This window comes from Lepisosteus oculatus, chromosome 4, assembly GCF_040954835.1.
Source record: "Lepisosteus oculatus isolate fLepOcu1 chromosome 4, fLepOcu1.hap2, whole genome shotgun sequence".
Lineage (NCBI taxonomy): Eukaryota > Metazoa > Chordata > Actinopteri > Semionotiformes > Lepisosteidae > Lepisosteus > Lepisosteus oculatus.
The window spans coordinates 21,350,488-21,356,304 of record NC_090699.1 but is presented as its reverse complement, the minus strand read 5'-3'; the positions used below and the strand labels follow the sequence as shown (position 1 = coordinate 21,356,304).

At 37.5% G+C, this 5,817-nt stretch overlaps 1 long non-coding RNA gene across 1 annotated transcript; it reads left to right on the top strand.

Moving 5' to 3' along the window:
- Window positions 1-1,272: 1,272 nt before the first annotated feature.
- Window positions 1,273-5,547, top strand: LOC138238168 (uncharacterized). The gene is made up of 3 exons (XR_011189311.1): window positions 1,273-1,326; window positions 4,033-4,191; window positions 4,932-5,547. It is a non-coding gene; the product is annotated as an uncharacterized lncRNA (long non-coding RNA).
- Window positions 5,548-5,817: the final 270 nt, after the last annotated feature.

The following is a 5,817-nucleotide window of genomic DNA, read 5'->3' as shown; positions in this document are numbered from 1 at the left end:
TTTATGGTAACTTAATGCACGATGTGATGTAACTTTGGCACGGGAAGGGCTGTACTTCGGTGACGTGCTGTAGAAATAATGTTTCTCTAAGCAAATTAATTAGTGAACTTAATTTAATGTAGAATCTAATATATGCATGCAATAAATGCTTTGTAGCTTGGCTGTATGGCATTCTGCACTATGTATTATTTTTATTTTTGCACATACATTATCATTGTTGTTAATGCAGTGCTGTGTTTCAAGTACGAGATTTTACGGAACACAGAAGATGTTAATTGTTTTCAATAGTGTGCAGGAGCTTTTAATATCGTGTCATTTTTAAAAAAAGCAAAATACATATAATGCACTATATTTAAACTGTCTAGCACAGTGGTTTACAACCTGTGGACCGCGTCCCCCAGTGGGCCGCGGTGGTACTGCAGGGGGGCCGTCAAATGATGGCTGTAATCGGGGCAGGCGCTACAGGGGGTGCAACTGGCCCCGGGCCCAGATCTAAGGGGGCCCGTTGCTAAAGTCATTAATATTACAGCTTTTTTTTTTTTAAAGAAAAGACCATCCATAAAATAAGCGAACGAGAGTTGGTATGTCTAGGCGGGGAACGCGGTGTATTATCCAATAGCGATATTAGTGTGGCATATTTTAAAATAAAACAATGATCTATTGGAAAACACGGCTGAGCGGATTATTTGCAATTGGTCAATGGCGCGTTCATTCCAAAATATGTAGAATTGGAAACCTGTTCCCCTGCAAGACTGGGCAACAGACAAGTTTACCTTTAGCTAAGCTATGTTAGTGTGCAACATGAAAGCGATCCAGAAATGTAACTCGGGTAGCAAGAAACGAAAAGAACAGAAAAGACAATGAGAGAGGAAAAGTTTAAATTTAACTTTATCAATTGCTTACTAGACTGTCATCAGTGAGAAAGAAGAACGTTTTTCTTTCTTGACCGAATTCAGTCGTCTTTTTGGCATTTTGTTTGACATTACAAATGCTGGAGATAATTCAACTGAAGCCTGCAACGAGCTTGCCTTATTTTTAGGAGACATGGCGGAGATTTGGCAACTGAATTAAAGTTTCTCTCATCTGCTCCCCAATGAAGTCAACACTCCATCTGGGGTACTGCAGTATTTGGTCAAAAAATATATGAAATTTGCGTTTCCAAACACTGCGATAGCATGTGTTTCTAACAATTCCAGTTGCTGTCGCCAGTGCTGAACGCTCGTTTATCAAACTGAAATTGATCAAAACTTAGATCATGTGACCATGTCACAGGAAAGACTGTCAGCTCTGTCTTTGCTGTCTATAAAGAACAGAATCGCAAGGCAGGTGGGCTTTAGTGATATCATCGCTAAGTTTGTTGCGACGAGTTAAGTTGTAAACTTTAAAATAACTAGTTACTCAGTATCGAGTACAATAAGTTAACCCGTTTTAGTTCTGCTCTCTTGCTCTGTGTGCATTGGCGGAGGGAGAAGGAAGTCGGGGGGGGGGGGGGCTTTTATATTTACTTGCAACCGGGCCGAAGTATGGGTTCGGTCGGCCCTGGTTGTAATTGTAAAATAGTCGTAAATATATAACATTCTATATTCTATAAATAAAATAATATCAACATTTTATAGATAGTATGGCTTAGCATGCTGCGTGACCGCCATTTAGCGCCATTATACTGTATGTGACACGACAAGAAAGCTAATGCAGAATGTAGTATAACTGCTTCATTACCCTTCACATCATGGATAAGGGCTCTGGGCTTTACGTGCGTGGGAACTGAGAACGAGTCGCTGCCGCAGTGTGTTGTGTGTTCCGAAGTGTTATCAAACGCGGCTTTAAAGCCAAACAAAATATGTCCCTGCAGCCCGATATCCAGCATTTGGTATCTGTCGAACAGCACAAGCCCTCTCACTAAGTGAGCCAGAAAGAAGGTGTGTGTGTTAACTGCCAGGCTTGGTGCAGGCTTTTGGGTGTGCGTTCATGCGTCAGTTTGTTTTGATTCCGCCTGTTGAGTTTTGTTTTTGACCAGGCTAACGTTAAGTTCGTGAGATATCATAATAAAGAGCCGTACTGGTGCCTTAGCTTTTACAATATTTTTCTTATTTTTTAATTTTTTTTGTAAGGTGCTGACTGGACTCCTTCTGTAATCAATAAAAAGTATTTGTAAAGCCATGTTTGTACAGTAGCTTGTATGTTCGGATTTTCTCTGATAACCGGTGCCGATTAGACTACTACTGAGGTATAGCGCAGGCCCGTTTCAAACGGCCTTGTCCTTCTATGTCTTTGTATCCGCTACTCCTGTCAGTGATTAAAGTCGTGCGCTGAGTCAGTAAGAGAAATAAATGAGGCTAAAACAGTTTTAATTATTTTTTAAAGTCTTTTAAGAACAGTTCCCTAATCATAATATGTGATAGCCGAATCCGTACTTTACAGTACTTAACACATTACTAAGGTAGTTGCTGTTTTTTTATCTTTACTGCTAAGCATACAGCTCGGGCACAACCTGCGCAATAGATAGAAAAGTTGGAAAATCGTTTGAGGAAGCAGATTCTGCAACGTTACAGTAATCAATATTTGTTGGTTTTAAAACCAACAACCAATAAGAAATGGAGTTTTCAAGGTTCAGGTAAGAATTCAGTGATACCGGATACCGTGTCAGACAATTTGAACTGTCCACAAAACTACGTACGTGCATCACCTGAAAAGCGGTTATCCAAAGCACCTTATTCATACACTGTTATTTTTGCTGGTGTGTTCATGAACGTTAGATGTGTATGACTGTAAACACAGCGGTGACCAGGCAACATAAAATCACCTGCACATGGAAAAAAAAAGAGAAAATTAAAAGATAAAGAATCAGACCTCAGTGCAGAACATGTGGATATACTTTAGATGTTAAAAATATCTTTTTAAAACTTCCAAGCGCTGTAAAGGTTTTTACCTAACTGTTTTCACTTGAAATTTCTACAAAACTGCTGACAAACTTAAAACAATCAACAGCACTGTTTTTTGTATGCAATGGATTTTTTACATATTAAAATATTTTTTCAGCATTTGTGCAGCCTATTTTATCTATAACTGCTTTTCCTACATGTGTCATGATGTCCCATGGCCATGCCCTCTCAACTGCTGTCAGGTTTGTGTTCTCAGGACTCATTAGGTAGTTAACTTCCAGGAGAGAAATGTATGCAGTTTTGGAAGTTACCAAAGCAATAGGCAAACAGCTTTTGAAAAATCTATTTTTTTTTATTTTTGTAATGCTAACGTGTGACTAGCTGATGAAGAAACAGCAAATGTTTTTATGTCCGTCAGATGATGTTAAATAGCCAACAGTTTACTGCAATGGGAAATTAATTCAATTTTGAGACAATCCATTATAGAAGCAATTTCCCTAACTTAAATTTAATAACAACAGCATGATTCACAATGCTATTAATTACGTTACAGATGTGCTATTCTTCATTTTAATTGAAAGACATTGTTTATGTAGTGATTAAGATGTAACACTAACACTAACAATATATTTGAACAAAGATATCCTTATTATGCAGAAGTCAAAAAGAATAAAAGATAAAAGTACAAACTTACTTATCTTTACTTAGGATCAAACATTAGGTCCAATAAAATATATTTCATTATCTTCATTATAGTAAATTCTTGACAAACGAATATCAATGCTTATTCATAATAATAAGATACATTTTCCCGTTTATCAATCTTTCACAGACTCAGAAGCATAATGGCTTTAGTTCAAGTACTTAAAGATGCTATGTGGGAACAGAATTCCTTGCACACAAAGTTTAGTGATTTTTAAAAATATTTCCGTGTCAGAATTAAAAAAAATACTTTGCAGGACTATGCACACCAAGCTTTTAAACTACTTATTAGATCATAATTAGTCCCTCTATGAATTCAAATACTCTCGTTTTGCATAGCATAAATTTACACAGGTTGAACTCAACACTAACCTAACAAATGGAACACTGTGTAATAATAATAATTGCTTACACTTATATAGCACTTTTTCTGGAATTCCACTGAAAGCAATTTACAGGTAATGGGGACTCCCCTCCACCACCACCTGGATGATGTGACGGCAGCCATGGTGAGCCAGATCACTCACCACACATCAGCTACCAGTGGGGCGGAGAGCAGAGTAATGAAGCCAATTCAAAGATGGGGATTATTAGGAGGCCATGATTGGTAAGTGCCAATGGGAAATTTGGCCAGGACGCTGGAGTTACACAACTACTCTTTTCGAGAAACACCCTGGGAGTTTTAATGACCACAGAGAGTCAGGACCTCCATTTTACGTCTCATCCGAAGGAAGGCGCCTGTTTACAGTATAGTGTCCCCGTCACTATACTGGGGCATTAAGACCCACATGGACCACAGAGTGAGCGCCCCGTGCTGGCCCCACTAACACCTCTTCCAGCAGCAACCTTAGTTTTTCCCAGGAGGTCTCTTATCCAGGTACTGACCAGGCTCACATCTGCTGAGCTTCAGTGAGTTGCCAGTTGTGAGTTGCAGAGTGATATGGCTGCTGAAAAAAAGATGTTTGAAAGGGGCACAGGAATCACTGCATTTGTAAAAAATGAAGATTCTGCAAGGTTTCTCACAGCTGCAAACGCATTACCTATGATCTGTTCAAAATGAGGAAAAAAACACAATTTCATCAAAGATGTTTCACTTGCTTTAGTCTGTTTACAGAAAACCAGACCAATGTGCCATGTCACCCCCATATATCAATGCAAACCCCATGTACAGTATCTTCTTTTATATTTAAGCATAGTCATTCATATTTAATACTTTTGAAAGCTTTGTACAACGATGCCCTTCATTCACATTTATATAGCATATATAGAATGAAAGGCATTTCTTATTTTAAGACCATTTTGCAGTGTCAGTTGCTATTTCGTCAGTTGTCTCTTGTTTTTTTCCAGGTGTGAAGATATAATCAAGGTACAGGAAGAAAAAATTGCATGGATCAGTATGCAGTATCTGGATAGTATTTTCCCCCTGCAAATCCAGTGCATATTGTATCATCATCAGAAGAAAATAAACTAATAATAATTTGTAGACTGTTCAATGAAGACTTTAGAGAAAATGCTAAATGGAAGACAATGCAAATTTCAAAGACACATAACTTACACATGAAATTGGGTGAAACAGGATTGTTGAAATTTGGAAACTGAGGCAGCCCAGGTTTTATAAAGCACTTAACATGATAATGAGCTTATTGTTGAGGTAAATACATGTCTTTTAAGGAGTATTAAACATAGCTTTATTATGATGCTATTACTTTTAGATGAGATGTTACATTTTCACACATCTTCTTTGACTCTCTAGAATATATAGGACCGTCAATAGGAATAGGATCAAGACAGAAGTGTGAAGCAGCTGTTAGAACTCTGTTGTAATTGTAACTGGGCAGTTATGAGTTCAAATGCTGGGCTGTGTACTGCTCTTTGTACCCTTGAGATGCTTCACTCATATTGATCCCATAAAGAGTATGTACATTGATAATCTCCAGGTCATCAATGTAATTGACAATTTGTTCTCAACTGACTTATCTGAATAAATAAAAAGTTAATTTAATACCTATACTGTGTTCTGTAATTTCATCTTGAATTATTAATATCTTTATAATCAGAATGAATAATGTACACTGAGGAGTATCGTACATTATTAGATTATGTTACATATCTTACATTATCAACAAGTAGAAATCATAAATGAAAAGCACAAGATGTTTTGCTTTTCCTCACCGACAACTATTTAAAATGTAATTCTTATCCTGCCAAGTTGTTATCCAGTTGTCTTTGAACG